Source organism: Impatiens glandulifera, chromosome 2, assembly GCF_907164915.1.
Source record: "Impatiens glandulifera chromosome 2, dImpGla2.1, whole genome shotgun sequence".
NCBI lineage: Eukaryota > Viridiplantae > Streptophyta > Magnoliopsida > Ericales > Balsaminaceae > Impatiens > Impatiens glandulifera.
The window spans coordinates 24700645-24723480 of NC_061863.1; positions in this window are offsets into that span (position 1 = coordinate 24700645).

A 22836-nucleotide genomic window follows, 5' to 3' on the forward strand; every position below is an offset into this window, starting at 1 on the left:
CAAATTGAGTGTTGAATTTAAAATATAAAGTGTTGTTAGCCTAGTTGATTAAAGGGTTGTATTAGTTTTTATAGGTTCCATGTTCGAAACATACATATAGTATTTTTAATTTTATTTTAAACTGTTTTAAGTTTATGGGCGGGTCAACCCACAATCCGACTCAAGTATCCATTACTCTCACATATATATCCAAATTAACCACAACTCTCGACCCGACAATCCGAACATTTTAAAAATTAAGCATCATTATATATATATATATATATATATATATATATAAATATATATATATATATATAGATCTCAGTGAGAGAAAAGCTCTGAATATTTTCGGAGAAAATTTTCTAGCGACGAAATCTTAAATTTATTCCCCATATACGTGCACATTCTCATATTCAATCAAGAATCCTGTCGGAATTAAGATCATCGGCACGTTCGGCACAATCGACACGGTGGGCACGTTTGGCACAGCTGCTCGGTCGCACAATTCAATTGATTTGGTAGTTGGTTACGGGAAACATGGACGAAGTAAATATTGTCGGCACTTCTGGCACGATCAGCACAACATGTACGTTTGTCACATTCGGCACATCTGGGAAAAATCGTCTAGGGTTTGAATAAAGTCATTTAAAGATTGTTGTTTTGACATTAATCCTATCTTCTAAAGTCTTATTAGAGTATGGGTAAACGAAAAAAAAACAAGGCCAAAGAAGTGGACTTTGTTCTTAAAGGAGTCAAAGAATTGTAGAGTATGAAATTAACAAAATAGCTGAAGAAATTATTAACGAAAAAGTTTTGGAAATCAGCAAAGACCCATTTGTTGCCCAAAAGCCATTGGAAAATAATGTAGGGATCAAAGAGAAGAAAGAAAAAGTTTGGATGATAGGGTATAATCAAAGGGTCAATTTATTTGAAAAAAAAAACAAATCACCAAACTCCTAATGCATGATAAAAAATGAGAGATTGTACTTAGCAAGGAGAAAATACAAAGCACAACAGTCTACCTTAATATTTACTATCTCCAAGACTGGAATTTACTCAAGAATATTGAGTATGAAGTGATAGTAAATGGTTTGTTGTAACAATGAGGGAGTTAGTGAATTCTCCTAAATCGAAGACTTATACTATCAGAAGTAATTTGTTATACCTCCTAGTAAAATTACGTATAAATCTTGAACATAAAAGGATAAAAGAATTATATTGAGACGGTGAATGAAGAATTAAAGGACAGAGATAGAACCCTAACCGATAGGGAGAATACAATAGGGATGAGGGAGAGAAATTCTAACAAAAAATTTTCAACTAAAATCATTTCATAACTATTCTTTATAACTAACTATTCTATTTATATACTACTACATTATAACTGCCACTTTATTCCCGTCAATATATTTAACCATAATATCATTTTTCCTTATATCATTACCCTCTCCTTCAATTCGTTCATCCGCAAACGACAATAGACGAAAGTTCTGCTGAAACTCCTAAGCATCTGGTGGTTATTCGAACCATATAAATTTCCCAAATTGTTTCCATAGATTATCAGGTGGTTCTTCAAACCATACAAACTGTCCCACCCGATTTATCGATTGTAAACCATAAGAACAATTACAAAAATCTGTATGAGGTGGTTCTTCAAACCATAATAAGTACTTGCATCTCATCCTTGTTTTATGCCAAAAAATTATCTGAAAGCAATACCCAACTTTTTATGGTTTCTCAAACCACAAAAACTGGATGCAATTAGAACTTGGAGTTAATTATGCTTGAGAAATGGGATCAAAATCCAACATCCTATCTTCAAGGCTCAAAACATCTTCAAACAGTCCTTCAATTTTAGCTTCTCCTAAGTCACCCCAATAATGATCAACCCTTTAAACGTAGGTTGCCTTCGTCTTCTCTCGGTCATCGTACACTATGGAGACATACAAATGAATAAACGAAGAACATGAATTATCATAAATTTTTTCAACAAAATTGAGATTGTCGTGTTTTGTATCATTAATATGTGGAGTCTCCATTTCTTTTGCATAACAAAAGTCATCGAGAGGAGGCACGTCTTCCACTTTAGAACAATCGTCATCAAAAGGGGTTTCATCTTTGTTTGGAACCGAATGTATCAATAGGGAAGGCGTCGATTGTCCCACCTATTTTACACGTTGATCGTAATCTTCCAATAACTTATCAGATTTGAAGATCAATTTTTTACGATCATTTTTCCACTTTTACCTTGTTAATTCTTCATCAGTATTTTGTTTTTGCCTTTTTATTTTGCCAGCGATCCTCCATGATTTTAACAAGTCGCTTATTTATCGACACTGTTCTGCGATTAACTCCAATGGTTTTGGCTGCACTTTCTTTTGTATATGTCGGGGATCGTCACTTGCACATGACCCAAACTCACGTCGCAATAGTTGTTTCAGCTCTCCACGTCAATCCTTTGCTGAGAGTTTTCATGACCACATGTTCCCTAAACCATCGTAGTGTCTTTTCCCTCATGTGAGTTATCGCAAGATGCACTTTGTCTTCTTCAAGCGTATCGTTAACCCGAAAAAATCTTTTTACCTCATTAATTCAGTTTTCGACATTTTCTCCAAAGAATTTGGGAAAATTCATTTTCAAATCAACCGAATTTTTCTTTTAAGACCTAGAATTCAATTCAGCATAAATATATTTAAGGAGTAATAAAATTTGATATAATCGGTTCAAATAGCAACCAACCCAGTCTTCTTGCAAGTCAAACAAGATAATCCTACTTTCTCTCTCTTCACATATACTTATTAAATTAACCTAGGGATCCTACTTTCTCTCTCTTTAGAGATACTTATCAAATTAACCAAGGGAATTTAGCATTGATTCGTACTACTTTATCTTACCCAATGGAATGATGCAATACCTAGATGTAGGGATTCATTTTCCTCCGTCTTCGGCTTCGAGGAACAAAATCACAATCAGTCTTCCCTTAATCGCGAAATTAGAAACCGTTGAAACTATTGTTCAGTTCTTAAATTACCATCGTAATGAATCTTCTTCGGATTATATCACTTTTGGTCGACTTATATCTCCAATCTCACTTTTGTTGCCACAATTCCACGATCAACAAAGTTAGTATCGATATTCTAAACTATATGATTATTCCCTAGGTAATTAGTTGGTTTACCATCGTCTATGTCGCAATCGAGTTCCAAATCCTTTTAAGAATTCCTTATTTTTTCCGACTATGCCGGAAACTCTGCACGGTGTCCAACTAGCTTTCCTTCATTGTAATGAACTTCGATCTTACTTCAATAATAATCCAATTCTCCAGTTTCGATTCGCAACACACTTCTTTAACTCTTTCCAATTTTCTTGTGAACTGTTTCTAAGAAACGAATAAAGAAATTGACTCGAATCTAAATCTGCTTCAGCTATAACCTCATAGTACACACAATTTTGCCAAGAATGAGCTCTGATACCACTGTTATACTTCCTAGTAGAATTAGGTATAAATATTGATCATAAAAGGATAAAATAATTATATTGAGACTTGGAATGAAGAATTAAAGGACGGAGATAGAACCCTAACCGAAAGAGAAAATACAATAGGGATGAGGGAGAGAAATTCTAACAAAAATTTTCAAATAAAATCATTTTATAACTATTCTTAATAACTAACTATTCTATTTAAACTACTACATTATAACTGCCACTTTATTCTCGCTAATATATTTTGATAGGATCGGTGTAACCAATAGAGACTAGGTCTAACTATTGATTACAACTTACGATAAATAATTTGATTTTAACTCTGTTAGAAGTTAAAATCTGTTTCTACTCTTCGCAAATCTTTCAAACTCTTGAAACAGATTCAAGGGCGGAAGTGTTCGTCGGATTTAAAACTTGAAACAACAATAGATAAAGGGCAGAAAGTAAAGAACACATCATGTTTTTTATGGATATTCGAAGCAAACTCTCCTACGTCACACCTTATTCCACAACCGGGAGGATTTCACTAAATTCTTTGAATCAAATACAATTTATTGAACTTGCTATCACTCTGAACAGAACAACCTCTATTCAACTTACAGTATTATGAACAATATCTTTCAACTAGATAGTGTTTTTATTCTTTCTCTCTTGAACTTAGAATATGATAGAAATCAGTAAGGCAAGAGTAAGCTTGTGAATTGATCAGCAAGTAAGCAAGGTAATCAGTAAGTCAATTGGTCGTTTCGATCCAATGATTCATCTGTTGTCCTTGAGCATCTATATATAATAGAAGGACACCAACAGACGAATCTTCTTCATGGACATGTGGCAAGCGTCCATTGGAAGGCCTTCCAAAGGACGGGAGTACAACAGGCTTTAAGCAAATAGATCATGGTCATACCGAACTGGTAGTGCGTCGAATATCCTCTCTAATATTGTATTGTACTGGACAAACCGTTGGAAGGACATTTATGTACGTGGCATTCGTTCATTAGATGCAATTAGTTGCCTTGTTAGACTGCACAATAGTGAGTGGAGTAGAGTAGCAGACAACTAGTTGATCGTGGGTATACATATGCTAACTTCAAACAGGTGCTGAAGCGAGACATTAGACGTGCTCCTTTAGACTGCCTAGTCTAAGAGAGTTAGACGTCAACGTCTAATAGTGTGTTCCTTTAGACCGACAAGTCTTATGGAGTTAGATCGACAAGTCTAATGGAGTTAGACTACAACGTATAACTACGCATCCCTTTAGACTTGTCTGAAGGAGTTAGACGCCAACGTCTAACTATGTATCTGTCAAACCTCAACGTCTAACTACGTATCTATTAGACTGGGACGTCTAACTACATATCACATCAACACTTGTCTGAAAGAGTTAGACACCAACGTCTAACTACGTATATGTTAGACCTCAACGTCTAACTACGTACCACTTCAGACTTGTCTGAAGGAGTTAGATGCCAACGTCTAATTACGTATCTGTTAGACCTCAACGTATAACTACGTATCTGTTAGACCTCAACGTCTAACTACGTACCACTTCAGACTTGTCTGAAGAGTTAGACGCCAACGTCTAACTACATATCTGTTAGACCTCAACGTCTAACTACGTATCTATTAGACTGCGACGTCTAACTACGTATCACTTCAGACTTGTCTGAAGAAGTTAGACGCCAATGTCTAACTACGTGTCTGTTAGACCTCAACGTCTAACTACGTATATGTTAGACCTCAACGTCTAACTACGTATCTGTTAGACTACGACGTCTAACTACGTATCACTTCAGACTTGTCTGAAGGAGTTAGATGCCAACGTCTAACTACGTATCTGATAGACCTCAACGTCTAACTACGTATCTGTTAGACTGCGATGTCTAACTACGTATCATGTCTAATTAGCCTGCTTAGACCGCGTCTAAGTTAGCAAAGTCTGATGTAACTACATAGAATCAATTAGACAAACTTAGCTTCGTTCATAACTGAGTTTTAATCACGATTAAGTTTTAATCATAATTATGTTTTAATCACAATTAATTTTTAATCACAATTAATTTTTAATCACATATCATCAAAATAAAGTTGGCATAGAATAGACTTATTCTCTTAATTATTTTAATCAATATAATTTGACCCAACAATTTCTCCCTTTTGATGATGTTAAAACTTAATTAAAAGAATAAGACACATGAATGCAGTTGATAACCATTAAAGCAGTATTGAACAACGGATCATATATTCATTCAAAATATCTGGAGGAGATAAGTAGCATAGACGAAATTTTTTCAAAAACAAAAAAATTGGATCTTTTCTTATCCTTTTCTATCCTTAGTTCCCTCTGGGAAAATGCCACTTCTTTTACTTTCCCCCTTTTTAAAATCATTGGGAAATAGATTCCTACTGATCACTTTCGTCCAGAAGGATCTCCAGATTTCTTTTCTTGAGCTTAAGCTTTCTTGCCTGGAGATCATAATCGAGAACTCTTTGATAGTTCAGGACTCTGGAGGATTTGATTAGGATCCCAAGTCCCCCAACGCTTGAAAAAAGGGTAGGAAGGAGCATGCTGAGCTTAGCAATATACCTAGGAGACCTCCTTTCAGGAGAGATTATCGCCTTCAAGTTTCTGAAAATGATCCTCAACTAGTTGATTGTTGTCCCCTTAATGATATAAATCATCATCTCAAAGACCATCTTCGAGTAAGAGTTTGAGAAGCCCTTGGCTTGAATCGACCTAGAGATTATATCATTGAGCAAGGAGAACTCTACTTTTAGGTCAGACCTTAGTCCGCGAGGTTTTACAAGAACGAGAATCCCATCACGAGTAATGTCGGAAAAGGCAAGCCCCATCTTAGACATGACTTCCTTAGAAGATGTAGGGAATTCAGATAGCCCCTCGGTCGGAAGATCAAAGAATCGAGCAAAGGATTCTTCGGTGAAGAAAACAATATTGTCAAAAAAAATTGCTACGATAAGCTTGTTGTCGTATAAGCCTTCATTTTTAAAGAACTCACGAACCTCCGGTTCGTGAATGATGATTGGGGCCTTGAGAAAATTTTCAAGACCTGATGCTTTGAGGGATTCAAACATGATGACCATTTCAGGAATCACCAACATGGACATAGAATCAAAATCTATTTGAAGGGTGTATACCACAAGAGAACCCATTTCTAAAGAGTTGGGAAGATTTCTTAGAGAGAGAATGCAACGAATCATATAAGAGATATTCAACCCTTTGAATATGACCGTTCTTTTATAGAAATAGGCTGACGTATGATCATTAAACGTAATGATTATATGAATCGTAAAAAACATAAAAATATGTTCCCAAGAGATGCATCATTTAAAATAAGTAGTATTTAAGGTATGATCATAAAGGTCTGTCATTAATGCAATACGTGTAGTGAAAGGACAACAGAAATTTTAATCATTCTTTTAGAATCGAAAGACACATGTCTTCAATTTAGTGAAAAGATGACTGTTTATTTTTGGCGGGAATAGTACATAGGCTGATAAGAAGTCGTGGACAGCTGTCCCATATTCCTGAAGATGAGAGGTCTAATGACGTACATAGTTAGACGCTTCATTTACTGTCCATATTCTATGCATCTAAGTTGGATATGCGTCTATTAAATATCGACGTCTAATCACGTCTGTCTTTCAGACAGCCAAGAGTCTATTAGACTTCAGGTGTCTAATTACGCATAAACACCACGTGCTAGACATGTGTCTAGTTAGACATCAACGTCTAACTACGCTCGTCTTATAAACATCTAAACGTCTATTAGACTTAAGACATCTAACCGCGTAGGTTTTAAACCAAGACATTCCAACCTGGAAACATAGACTACTTACGCAAGTATACGCCTAAGTAGGTACATTCCTTAGACTACTGATCCATTAGATAAATTGAGACCTCTGTCTACACAAGTCTATCCAATTACATTTAAATAACATGTTCCCCCTAAATTTATGCATGATGAGTTTAAATAAATCAATCAAGATCAACAAGCCCTAAAATATTTCTAAAGTAAGAAAACTTAGTCTCGGGTAGTGATTTCGTGAACACGTCTGCCACTTGTTGATCTGTTGGAACATATTCAAGGCCGATATGCTTCTGACTGACATACTCTCGGATGAAATGATGTCTGATTTCGATGTGCTTTGTCCGAGAGTGCAGAACTGGATTGTAGGTGATAGCAATTGCACTTGTGTTATCGCAGAAAATTGGAGATTCTTTTGCTTCGATTCCATAATCCCTTAGTTGTTGTTGAATCCACAAGAGCTGAGAACAAAAACTTCCTGCTGCAAGATATTCGGTTTCAGTTGTAGACGTAGCAACCGACATCTTCTTATTTCAGAACTAAGAGATCAAACGATCACCAAGAAATTGGCAAGTTCTTATGGTGCTTTTTCGATCAATCTTGCAACTTGTATAATCACATTTTGAGTTCTATTTAATTGTTTTGATTCTTTCTCTCTTGAACTTAGAAGATGATAGAAATCAGTAAGGCAAGAGTAAGCTTGTGAATTGTTCAGCAAGTGATAAATGTAATAGGTCAGTTAGTTGGTCGATTCGGTCCAGTGATTTGTCCGTTGTCCTTGAGCATCTATATATAGTAAATGACACCAATGGTCGAATCTTCTTCATGGACACGTGGCAAGCGTCCATTAGAAGGCTGCCCAAAGGACAAGAGTACAACAGACTCTGAGCAAATGGATTATGATTGTACCGAACTAGTAGTGCACCGAATATCCTCTCTAATATTGTCTTGTACTGGACAAATCGTTGGAAGGACGTTTGCGTACGTGGCGTTTGTTCATTGGATGTAATTAGCATGCTTATCAGACTGCACAGGAGTGAGTGGAATAGAGTATCAGACAGCTAGTTGATCGTGGGTAGACGTATGCTAACTTCTAACAGCTGCTGAAGCGAGTCATTAGACGTGCTCCATTAGACTACCTAGTCTAAGAGAGTTAGACGTCAACGTCTAATAGCGTGTTCCATTAGACCGAAAAGTCTAATAGAGTTAGACTGCAACGTCTAACTACGCATCCCCTCAGACTTGTCTGAAGGAGTTAGACGCCAACGTCTAACTACATATCTATTAGACCTCAACGTCTAACTACGTATCTGTTAGATTACGACGTCTAACTATGTATCACTTCAGACTTGTTTGAAGGAGTTAGACGCCAACGTCTAACTACGTATCTGTTAGACCTCAATGTCTAACTACGTATCTGTTAGACTATGATGTCTAACTACGTATCACTTTAGACTTGTCTGAAGGAGTTAGACGCTAACGTCTAACAAAGTATCTATTAGACCTCAATGTCTAATTACGTACCACTTCAAAATTGTTTGAAGGAGTTAGACGCCAAAGTCTAACAAAGTATATGTTAGACCTCAACATCTAACTACGTATCTATTAGATCTCAACGTCTAACTACGTACCACTTCAGACTTGTCTAAAAGAGTTAGACGTCACCGTCTAACTACGAATCTGTTAGACTACGACGTCTAACTACGTATCACTTCAGACTTGTCTGAAGGAGTTAGACGCCAACGTTTAACTACGTATCTGTTAGACCTTAACGTCTAACTACGTATCTATTAGACCTCAACGTCTAAGTATGTATTTGTTAGATTGCGACCTCTAACTAAGTATCACTTCAGACTTGTCTGAAGGAGTTAAACGCCAACGTCTAACTACGTATTTGTTAGACCTCAACATCTAACTTTGTATATATTAGACTTAACGTCTAACTACGTATCACGTCTAATTATCCTACTTAGACCGCGTCTAAGTTAGCAAAGTCTGATGCACCTGCACAGAAACAATTAGACAAACTTAGCTTCGTTCATAACTGATTGTTAATCACGATTAAGTTTTAATCATAATTAAGTTTTAATCACAATTAAGTTTTAATCACATATTATCAAAATAAAGTTGGCATAGAATAGACTTATTCTCTTAATTATTTTAATCAAAATAATTTGACCCAGCATATTTAACCCTAATATTCTTTTCCCTTGTACCATAATTCTATATAGAAAACAATGAAGTCTAGAAAAACAACATTGGGAAAAAGGCTGAAGATCATGCATACAAAGGAAAAATCTATTTCGGTAATTTATAGACAAAAGTGGAGGTATTGTATTCTCCTTTTGAAATTAAATTGCTTATTGTAGTAGAAGAAAGTTGTGTTAGGGAATGGGAAAATGTAGTGGTGGAAATTACATAGGAAAGAATATATTTTTCTTCATAGTCACCAAAGAAGCACTTATGAAGTATTGGGAAAAAAAGAGACTGGAAATAATTTCAGTAAATGTACATGATCTCTACTCTCTGAAATTTTTAGAAGGGATCAATTGCTGATGAAATTCTGAAAAATGGGCATACATATATTGGATTTAACTACATAAAATTAGAAAGATGGTCTGAAGATTTGAACCAATTAAGCAAGCCTAATGAAACAGCTCAGATATGGTTCAAACTTTGGAATATCTATGCACTCATGTATAATGTAGAAGTTCTTAGTCATTTTGCAGGTTTATTGGGTACACCATTATACATGGACCCAATTACTGAAGGAGAAGATTACATATCATTTTCTATATTTGCATTGAGGTGCATCCTAAAAGCACACTGCTGAATAGTATGACAACAGTAGACAGAAAATGAAAACTTACTATCATGGAAATCATTTATGAGTGGAGGCCATACAGATGCACTTTCTGCAATACCTTCCAACATGTAATCCCAAATTGTGATTTGGCTAAGGAAGAAGATCAAAAAATTCATAAAGGCCAGAAAGTAAGGATGCAGGAAAATGAAATAGAGATGCCTATTATCAAAGAGAAAAATTTGGTTAAAGAACATGAAACATGAGATAAAGACAATTATGAACAAAAAGAAAGTAGTACGAAGAAGGAGGTGGAACCTCAACCTAACCATATTGAAGAAATAGTTGAGGAATCTCAATCAAATTAAGTTAAAGTGGTTGCTGATGAATACAGAGAGGAAGATACTCAGGATAATTAAAAAAAAATACGAGAATTTCAAGGTTGATATAGAGAAATCCAAAGTTGCTGAGAATTCTAAAGTTGAAACTGAAGGAAATAAAGACAATGATCTCGAAATTCAAGTTGAGAACAAAAAGGTAAAGAGACCAGAAATTCTAAAGAATAATTTTTTCTATCAAATCAGAACGGGTTAATATAAAGAAAAACTCAGAATGGGAAATATTCATCAACCTCTTTAGTTCATCGTCCTTTCATTACAAGAAGAATGAGAAGGGGAAGAGGAAGGACAAGGGGAAGAGGAAGACAACATGTTGAAACATCAAGTTGGTATAGAAATAAAAATCATGATTGAGATAATTAGGATTTGATACAGTTTGTAATCTTTGTTTCTCGTATATTTGATTTCTACTAATCAGGTTCCTTAGGGTCGTTTAATTGTCATCTTTTAATCATAGCTAGAGTTTGTCTAGTTTTAATTCTTGATCCTCCCACTTTTGGAATTTTAATAAAATAGTTTTAACCATTTTTAAAAAAAAAAATGTTAACTAAATATTTTTTTTAATAATTAACTTAAATCATTAAATATTTAAAAATTAAAAATAACAATAGTAGAAAGTGTTTTATTTTTCATAAAAAAATATATATTTAAGCTAAGCCAATTTATATGTATTTATTATTATTGTTGTTTGTTTGTTTTTAATGTAAACCTTATTATTATAATTTAACAACATTTTTTTTGCTAACAAATAAATGTGATTGAACAAACTAAATCAAAACCGACAAATTGAAATTTTCTGCAAGTGTACAAACCGAATCATTACACTCTTAATTCAAACAAATTATATATAAATGTGAATGGCAGCTGAAAATAGCTTATAAGTTCTCAAATTACCCATCCATAGAGTTAATAATTAAAAAATAATGGAGAACCTGTCAAGTTGTGATAATTATTGTGATCTTCAAACAATGTTTTAAGTTCAAAGTCATATTCATATGTTTGGCTAGTTTTTTTTTAAAACTCATGATCATTCAATGTTCTTACGATTATCAAGATATTGAATGGTGATCTTAATGAGTGGATGAATGTTAAAGATGAATGTTTATGAATGTAAAAAGGGAAACTAATTTTGTACATTTCATCTTGTTTTTACAAAATCTAGAAGGATAATTAATGAAAAGGGTTTTTCTTGTTTTAAACATAAAAATCAAGAAGAGATTTTAAAGTATTTAAGAATATGTTATTATTCAAAGTCAAATCTAAAACAAAATTGATAACTTCATTCTAAATTTGTTATATTGCATTCATTAACATTTAAAAGAATGATGATTAATTAGTTAGCTATATCATATGACAAATTGTTCTTTTACTTTCTTTTTTTATTTAAGAAATATAACAAATATTTAAGAAATATAACAAGTAATAATATATTTTATATTTATCTTAATGGAGATAAAGGACAAAATCGTGACAATTGACCGCAAGAGTCTTCTATGACCAAAAACCTCTGTGACTGCCTCTCATAAGGAGGGTTAAAATTGTAATTTACCATCCCAACCAAAAACAATCGGAGAATTTTTAATACCATCTTTGCACCGTTCGGTTTCAGGAAATCTCAGCGGAACACTGTTTATAAATATTTCAAATAAAATAAAAATGTATACAATAAAATTATATAAACGAATTTTTTAATATAATATATATTGTAAAATATTGAAATTTTATAATATTATAAAAAAATAAACTTATAACTCTTATAAAATATAATTTATAAATAAATAAATTAGTGATTTTATATATTTAATTATGTTTATAGTGTTCGGGAAAGAATCGTGCGGGGCGGGGGCACAATACCATATCCGCCCCATCCCCATTCGGTTTTGGGGAAAACCGCCTCAAACGGGTCAATCATTTCGATTATCGCAGGACAGTTTCAAATTGTCATCCTTAATTACAACATTTTATGATGGGTCACAAGAATTTTTGTCAAAGAGGGCCATGCATGGCTGGACAGTGGGTGACTCGCCTCGGATACTTTAGACAAAAAAAATAAAATAAAATATATATATAAATATATATATATATTTATATATTTTATTTGATTTATTATATTTAAAATATTAATACTTTTATGATGTTATAATAATTCAAACCTTAATGTATGATAATTTAATTAAAATATAAATTAATTTAAAGGATCAATCTTATAAAATAATTAATGATAATTATTTAAAAATATATGATTAAGAAAAATTAGTCCATGATGAGAAAACCAAACTCAATCACAAGTAAATATAAATTATATCTATATTAGATATCTTTATACAAAAATATTTATATCTTAATGTTAATTGTATATTTTATATTTAAAATGTTAACAAGCATGAGTATTGAGGTTTGGCAAATGATATCACCAGAGACAAGTAAATGAGAAAAATCATTAGAAGTGTATTTATCCCTAAATCACACCTAAAACATGTAATGATTGAAGAATGTTGGGTTCTCATTAGAGCTTGAAAATTGATGACTGAAGTAAAAAATTCAGACTTTCATTCATAAGATAAACCCAACCAAGTATAACGATTGAAGTTATCAATAAACAATATATAAAATCGAGAACCTTTTTTAGAGAAAATAGGAGAAGGTCCCACACATCATAATGCATTAAATTAAATTGAACTGTGGAAAATAAATACTTTTATAAAAAGAAAATTCTTAAATTTAGCCAATTTACAACCACTAAAATAAAAAATGACATGACTTTCTATACAATCCAAAACTCCATTAGACACTACAAACTTTAAATGAGATCCAGAAACATGACACAAACAGAAATTCCAATAGAAAAATTCCAAAGATGAATGATTTAAACAGAGTGATGACAATTCAATGCTAGAGGAAACAACATATAATATTTGTAGTTCATCCAAAACATAAAGTTCTCCTTTCATATGGTCCATCACAATCACCTTTTGTGAGCGCGGGTCCTTAACCCAACAATTGGAAGAAGAAAATAAAATTGTGAGTTCATAATCACACAATTGATTAACATTTACAAATTGAAAAGAAATACTAGAAATATAGTTGACATGTGGGAGAGATAAATAAGATGTATGCACATAACTAATTTATGTCAATGACATTGGAGTACCATCAACAATCATGAGGGAAAATGATGAAACATAATTAACTGACACAAATGAGTTAATATTAGGAGACATATGATGAGATGCACCTAAATTTAATATTCATAAGAGAGACGATGTACCTAAGATATCAGACAATAACCAACCTTTGTGAAAGGAGGCGAACATGGCTTGAGGATGTGAGGCGAGGAACTGTTCAAAATTGTTAAACATATATGGATCCAAGGTTAGAGCAACAATTGTATTGTTTATATGTAGTGGATGAAAGTTCATTATACACTCGGTGACAAACGTTGTTATGAAGGTGGTCGTAATTACCATTTATTTTTATTCACCAATTTAGGACATTGAGCCTTTCATCGACTCTTCTAAAGGGGACAAACCTGAATGATGAGATATTGAGATTATATTGATCACATGAGAAGTGGTAAGAATTGCTTCCCCCCACACTACGAACCTCGGTTGATAGGATGAAAGAACGAGTTGTTTCAACAAGATGACGATATATTCTTTCAGCCACACTATTTTGTTGAGGAATGTCGGTACATGAGGTTTGGCGAATGGTATCATTAGAGGAAAGTAACGGAGAGAAATCATTAGAAGTGTATTCACCCCCAAATCACAAATAAAATATTTAAAGACTAGAGAATGTTGGGTTCTCACAAGAGCTTGAAAATTGATGACTATAGTAAAAATTCAGAATTGCATTCATAAGATAAACCCAAGTATAACGAGTGAAGTTATTAATAAAAAAATATAATATCGAGAACCTCCTTTAGAGGAAATATGAGAAGGTCCCCCCACACATCAGAATGCGTTAGATCAAATGGAACAGTAGAAAAGAAATACATTTATAAAAAGGCAATGCTGAAAATTTAGCTAATTTTAACCACTACAATCAGAAATGACATGACTTTCTAACCAACTCAGAACTCTGGTAGACACTAAATTTTAAATGAGATCCAAAAACATGACCCAAATAAGAATATCAAGGGTGTTATACACATCAACATTTGATACTTTGAGTTCATCCAAAACATAAAGTCCTCATTTCCTATTACCGTTCACAATCATCTTCTGCGACCGCGGATCCTTAACACAACAATTAGAAAAGGTAAACAAAATTTTGAGACCATAATCACACAATTGACAAAAAAGATACAATTTAAAAAACGACAGAGAATATAGTAGATATGTTGGAAAGATAAACAAGATGTATGTATAGAACTAATTTATGCCAATTACATTGAAATACCATCAACAACCATGAGAAAAATGATGGAACATAATTAACTGACACAAATGAGTTAATATTAGAAGACATATGATAAGAAGCGCCTAAATTTAATATCCATAAGGGAGATGATGTCACTAAAATATCAGACGATGACAAACCTCTATTAGAGGAGGTGGATATAGTGTGAGGCTATGAGGTGAGGAATTTCTCAAACTGGTCAAACATATATGGATCCAAGGTTAGAGAAACAACTGTATTATCGATATGTAGTGGGCAAGTCCATTATGCACTCGGTGTCGAACGTTGCTATTGAGGTGGCTGTAATTAATGTTTATTCTAATTCACCAATTTTGGGCATTGAGTCTTCCAATGATTCATCTAAATGGGACATCTGCATTATGAGATATTGTGATTCTATTGATCACATGAGCAAAGGTAAAAACAATTTCCCCCACGCTATGAACCTTGGCTGATAGCATGAAATGATGAGTTGTTTCAACAAAATGATGATATTTTCTTTCAGCCACACATTTTTGTTGAGGAGTGTCGATACATGAGGTTTGGAGAATGGTATAATTCGAGGCAAGTAACTGAGAGGACTCATTAGAAGTGTATTCACACCCAAATCACACCTAAAACATTTAATCACTAAAGAAAGTTGGGTTCTCACAAAAGCTTGAAAATTGGTACTATAGTAAAAAATTTAGACTTGTGTACATAAGATAACCCCAAGTATAACGAGTGAAGTCATCAATAAAAAAATATAATATCGAGAACCTCCTTTAGATGAAATAGGAGAAGGTCCCCACACATCTTAATACATTATATCAAATGTAGTAGTGGAAAAATAAATACTCTTAGAAAAAGGCAATGCATAAAATTTAGCCAATTTATAACCACAACAATCAGAAATATGGTGACTTTCTAAACAACCCAAAACTCTAATAGACACTACAAACTTTAAATGAGATCTAGAAACATGACCCAAATAGGGACGATAACGGTAAAATTTCGAAGATGAACGATTTAAATAAAGTGATGACAAGTCAATGCTAGAGGAACTACTCAAACTGATCAAGCATATATGGATCCAAGGTCAGAGCAACAATTGTATTATCAATATGTAGTGGGCAATAAGTCCATTGTGCACTTGGTGATGAACGTTGTTATTGAGGTGGTTGTAATTGATGTTTATTCTTATTCATCAATTTCAGACATTGAGCATTTCAATGACTCTTATTCTTGCATAATGCACATTCATCTAGAGAGGCCTTAAAAGACGATCATTTTGATTGCTTTAGAACAAAAACAGATGGATGTGTGGGAATAACTGATTATTTATCTATTTTAGACCTAAGTTGAATTTTCCTCGCTCGCAATTCATTGAGAATAGAGTCAATAGTAAGAAGAGAGAGCGATGTAGATTATTCCACGTAGTCTCTTAAAGTCATTTTGAAGGGCCATTAAGAATTTCACTAAACGGTTCACTTCTCGACGAGTTATGCGGGGTTCAAATTTTCGCAATTCAACGGACTCGATGAGGGCCAATTGATCCCAAAGATCAAACATGCCAAAATAAAATTCTTGTATACTCTTATCATTCTACTGAAATGAGTGAATATATTGTTAGAAATCTTGTCTTGAAAAATAACAGAAAAATATATATACATACGATGTTACAAATAAATAAAAATAAAATAAGATATACGAAGAACAATATCACCGTATTTGATGGTTGATTCGAGGCATGTGTTAAACACATTTTCCTTAAAACAGTTCCACCGTCTCCCCATGCGCTAGAGCTTGTCACAGATGGCTGTCTCCCAGGGTACAACGAATCTAGTAGTGATTCAGCATCGGAATCACTACACAACGAGCTTGATAAAGTACCTGAACTATCACCGGGTTTCAACGGAAAATATCGAGCGAAGAACTCGAAGAACACTCACAAAACAATAAGAAGGCTTTTGGAATTCTAGAGTGAGAAAGATGAAGGATGAAGTATGTGTAAAATGAATAATGAATGGGTGTATATTGCTGAGAATTAAACCTGTAAATAAAACCATCCAAACGTTTATTAGCAATAAATATTGCTCATTCATTTGTTAATTAATCCATAACTAATTAACATCAGCCTATACGTTGATTTGCAGAAATGCAATGTTAGACATTCAATGCTAATGCTAGCTAATTGAAGAGTCCATACGTTAGCCAATAGGCCAATTAAAGCTAAATGTTTATCCTAACATTATGCTTTAATTTTCTAATTAGGCATTAAATATTAATTAAACAATTAATATTTAATTATAATTTGGATTAAATTCACCGTTAATTCACGTTTGAATTTGTGTGAATTTTATTTGATTTTATTTATTTACAATCTTATTTCCATTCATTAATGGAATTAGCTTAATTCCAACAATCCCCCACATTAATGGAAATTGAAAGATTAACCCGGTGAAAGGTTCAACAGTTGAATTCTACATAGGATAGGTAGGTGTAACCCTTTGAACCTTCCCTTGTGAAAGCATATAACTTTACTAGCTGATTAGTAGACTCGATGTCCTTGAACTATTCTGCCTTTTGTGTAAACGATTACACACTTTCACATAGAATTCTCCCTAATACATTTCAAACTCTCATGGTTGTGTCCATTTTGGCCATAGAACACGCGCCTAGTTCTGTGAGAGGGTCTAGAATTGAGCCGTGCAATTCTTTCGAAGCGGCCCCACTTCTCCCTCACATAGGTGATCTCTTTGCTCACAAAGAATCATTAAAAGCGATATACTTATCCTCGTCAAAATATTATTGTTTCGTTATAGGATTAATCCTCAACAATAACTTTCCAAGTCAGTTCAATTAGGTTGTCCCATTGAACCTAGTTCTTAGGATCTCCAGTCTGCATAGGTTGGGTTTTCCTTCATACCAACTTATAGTAGGCTAATGTCTCAAAAGACTTCAAATTATCTCTCTATTCAATAATCTGATTAGTGGATCCACAATGTTATCTTTGATTTACATAGTCAAATTTGATAACTCCATTAGAGAGTATAGTCTAATGACATTATGTCTAAGATGTGTATGTCTAGACTTGTCATTGACTCTAAGCTTGTCCAATTTCAAATTACTATCACAATAATTAGAAATTTTTATTGGTACATTCTTAGTTAACCTTGGAACATCTTCTAATGAGAAGCATAATCATTCGTACATGCTTATCATTTAATTTTTTTTTTATGAAAATATTGTTTACTTGGATAACTAGTAGACAAAATGTCTTTGAACTATTCTGTCTTCGTGTAAACGATTATATATTTTACATAAAAATATTTTATTTTTCGACATAAGTCAAAAATATAGATTATAACGTTTAATCTATCCATCATAAGTTTCTTAGAAGATTTCCATACGTAGATTGCACTTCTAAGTGTAAACATATTCACTTTAAGACGTAAAGTCTTTCATTTAATAATATCAATATATCATTTGATAACAACATGATATTTCGTTTAGTGCAATTCATATCCTTTATGGATTTAATCATTTTTATCGTAATTTTCAACGATAAAAATATCGTACAAAAGACACGTAATGAAATAATTTTCATTGTCTTCATGATATATATAATTGTCACATCCACTTTTTAATAAAAGTATGATCAAATTTTCATATCATTATTATAAAATTTGTTATAAGTCATATCAAAACTTTATAAACTTCATTTTCATTTATTTCATAAAATCCTTTTGAAGACATTGGTTCTTCATAGTTTTATGAAAATAATGTCAAAATATGACACGTTTCTTGATTTCAAAATCCTCAAATCTAAAATATCGATTTGAACACCAACTCAGCAAATATAAACAAGACATTTTCTTGTTATTTTCTTTCTTTTTGTAAAGTTGCGCAACTTTATCTTTTATAGAGAACATATTTCTCTAACAATAAATTATCTTTTTATTTATCATAATATACACAATTATTTTTGTGTTATAATCAATAAAAATATTTGCCCCCACATTCGTGTTGGTATCCTTTTTTAAATCACACACTTATATGATTTAAATCAATATTTTTCTAATCAAGAAATTGTCACACAATTCTTTTACAAATTTCTTTTGTTATACTTATCATACAATGAATAAGATAACTATATCATAAATATTTAATTGAATAAAATATAATTTCCATACAAGAGATTAGAATGTTTATTCATATATAAATCATTCTTCACATAATCTCTACATAGGAAATTAAAATATTTAATCAATTAAAATATTTATTTCAACACTTAATTTCTATAAAAGAAATTAGAATATTTAATCAAATAAATATTCACCATATCACATGATTTATACAAAAGAAATCATAATGTTTCAAGCATCTTTGACCGATGTCGCTTAAACATTTATTTCCGGTTGCACGTTTGCATCCCGTAATATCGGCACGTTTGCCACATTATTCTCAAATCAAACAATACTTTGCTTGTAATTATTTAATTTCAAAATTATCAAATATATTATATTAAACCAAAATTAATATATCCATATATATATGATATTATATATTATTCTTCTTTCATTTTAGTCACCACGATGACAAAACAACTATAATATATATAGTCAATAAATCAGATACATAATATGTCATATATATTCTTAAACAAATATATATACAATTTCGTTTATCATTAAAAATACCGTTTAAAAATTATATAATAATTAATTAGAATATTAATTATTACACTTAATTAGAATGTTGATCATTTATCTTTAATCGAATATAAAACTAACTAATTATAAAAATAAATATTCATGTCATCAATTATTCGTTTCTTAATTAATTAGATGACCTTTAACATTCTATAAGAAATCTTTGTCAATCAAAGAACACATGATTTGTGACAAATTTCAAAATTATCTATTAAAATAAAAATAGATAGAAAACAAATATTAATTTATATATATATATATATATATATATATAAATTTCTAGATAATCATACTTATTATGAATAACATGAATCATCTTTATATTAGCTAATATGCATGATTTATATTAATAATCAATTAGCACATAATTAAATTAAATATAACCACAAATATATTTCATATCTTAATCGAAGCACTTACATTGCCATGTTTTGAACAATAATCGACGTTAAACGACTATGCATGCTCAGAATACATCTGAGTAGATTATTTTCATCAAAGCAATTTTTACGAAGACAATTTCGACTAACATAGTCGTGTCTTTTTAAATGCATGATTATAATAAGTTCTAAAACAAATAACTTATTTAATCTCATTATACATATGACCTTCATTTTCTGTCATTATGAATCACATAATTTCTATAAAAGAAATTATTAGGATACCTAATTCATTTCATAATTTCTACATAAGAAATTATAATGATTTCAACCTTCATGATTAATGTAATTTAGACAAATCATATTATATATTTATATTTTATAAAAATCATTATGAACCCATTAATCTCATAATTTTTACACAAGAAAATTATAATGATTTTTACATCAAGACTCATGTCTGATTTCTACCAAGAAATCATTGACTACCCATTCATCTCATAATTTCTACACAAGAAATTAGAATGGTTTCAACATCAATGACTTTAACAAGTCTGATTTCTACCAAGAAATCATTGACAATCTCATTCATCTCATAATTTCTACACAAGAAATTGGAATGGTTTTTAACATCAATGACCATAGTCATTTTAGTAGATCTGATTTCTACAAAAAGAAACCAAATCATCTCATTCTCATAATTTCTACACAAGAAATTGGAATGGTTTTTAACATCAATGACCATAGTCATTTTAGTAAATTTGATTTCTACAAAAAGAAATCAAATCATCTCATCAGTTGGATTTGAACACATGACCTCCCTTCCGTCACGCACCATTGTGTCTGAACTTTAAACCACTGCACCAATGCGCCATTTAATTGTTGCATCACTTTTATGACTTTTTGTATCCTTTAATTAAAAGAATATATTTATTTCTTTGACTCAACTCTGTCAAAAAAAAAAAACAAATATTTACACACATTTTAAAATGATATCTTAATACCATAATAAAATATAGTACATAAAATAATGTATAAATAAATAGATTATCTCTCCTTATTTAATAATCATCATACCACATTCTTATTAATTATCAACTCTTAAATAATTTAAGAATCCATATATTATAACTAATTATTTTAAAACTGAAACAATATATTTCAATTATAATTAATTTTAATTACTATTATTAATTTATTTCTAGAAATTAAAAGCTAACTCTTTAGTTACTTTTATTTTCCATTTATTATTAATAATAATTTTAATAACCAACAAACATACATTCAAGTAAAAATAAAATAAATTATTGTTTTCTAATTTATTTTCTAGAAAATATTTATACAATGAATATACATCATTTTTATTTTTATTTTAGAATATATATCTACATCAACATATATTAGCTTATAAAAGTAATCTTTCATACAAATAATATTAATAATAAAAAATATTATATGTATACAATAAAGACTTATCTTTATTTGTAGATCCATCTTATTCCTTTACATTAACAACTTTTATATTGTCGAAATAAGTCATCATCTGTTTTATAACATCATAACTCGTATTCCTGAAACATCAAAGACAAAATTTCGATGGCACAAGCTACTAAATAACTTATCACACGAAACTGTTTTAAGATTGTTAGAAATCTTGTCTTGAAAAATAACAGAAAAATATATATACATACGATGTTACAAATAAATAAAAATAAAATAAGATATACGAAGAACAATATCACCGTATTTGATGGTTGATTCGAGGCATGTGTTAAACACATTTCCCTTAAAACAGTTCCACCGTCTCCCCATGCGCTAGAGCTTGTCACAGATGGCTGTCTCCCAGGGTACAACGAATCTAGTAGTGATTCAGCACCGGAATCACTACACAACGAGCTTGATAAAGTACCTGAACTATCACCGGGTTTCAACGGAAAATATCGAGCGAAGAACTCGAAGAACACTCACAAAACAATAAGAAGGCTTTTGGAATTCTAGAGTGAGAAAGATGAAGGATGAAGTATATGTAAAATGAATAATGAATGGGTGTATATTGCTGAGAATTAAACCTGTAAATAAAACCATCCAAACGTTTATTAGCAATAAATATTGCTCATTCATTTGTTAATTAATCCATAACTAATTAACATCAGCCTATACGTTGATTTGCAGAAATGCAATGTTAGACATTCAATGCTAATGCTAGCTAATTGAAGAGTCCATACGTTAGCCAATAGGCCAATTAAAGCTAAATGTTTATCCTAACATTATGCTTTAATTTTCTAATTAGGCATTAAATATTAATTAAACAATTAATATTTAATTATAATTTGGATTAAATTCACCGTTAATTCACGTTTGAATTTGTGTGAATTTTATTTGATTTTATTTATTTACAATCTTATTTCCATTCATTAATGGAATTAGCTTAATTCCAACATATATGTCTCTAATTGATACTGCTTAGCAAAATTCAACTGCATATATAGTTTAGTCATATGATCCAAAACTTCTTTAAATGTATCATATTTGGTTAACTGAATGTCAATGTCAATAGACTGGATAACAAAATTGTTAATCCACGTAATGATTTTTGAGTTATCTATCTCTCAAGTATCAACTAAAGCCTCATAATCAATCAAATTATCATTTATAAGTTTGATCTGCATCCCTGTTACATAATTCCACGTAGATTTTCTCCGCATATAATTTTTTCTTTACATGACTCCAATATGTATAATTTTTGTCATCTAATTGAACACTAATATAGACTGAAGCGAATCATCTTTACGACCAGACATGATGAAAACAGTAGCAACAAATACGAATCCCAAAATATAACAATGACAACACAAATACAATAGCACGAAT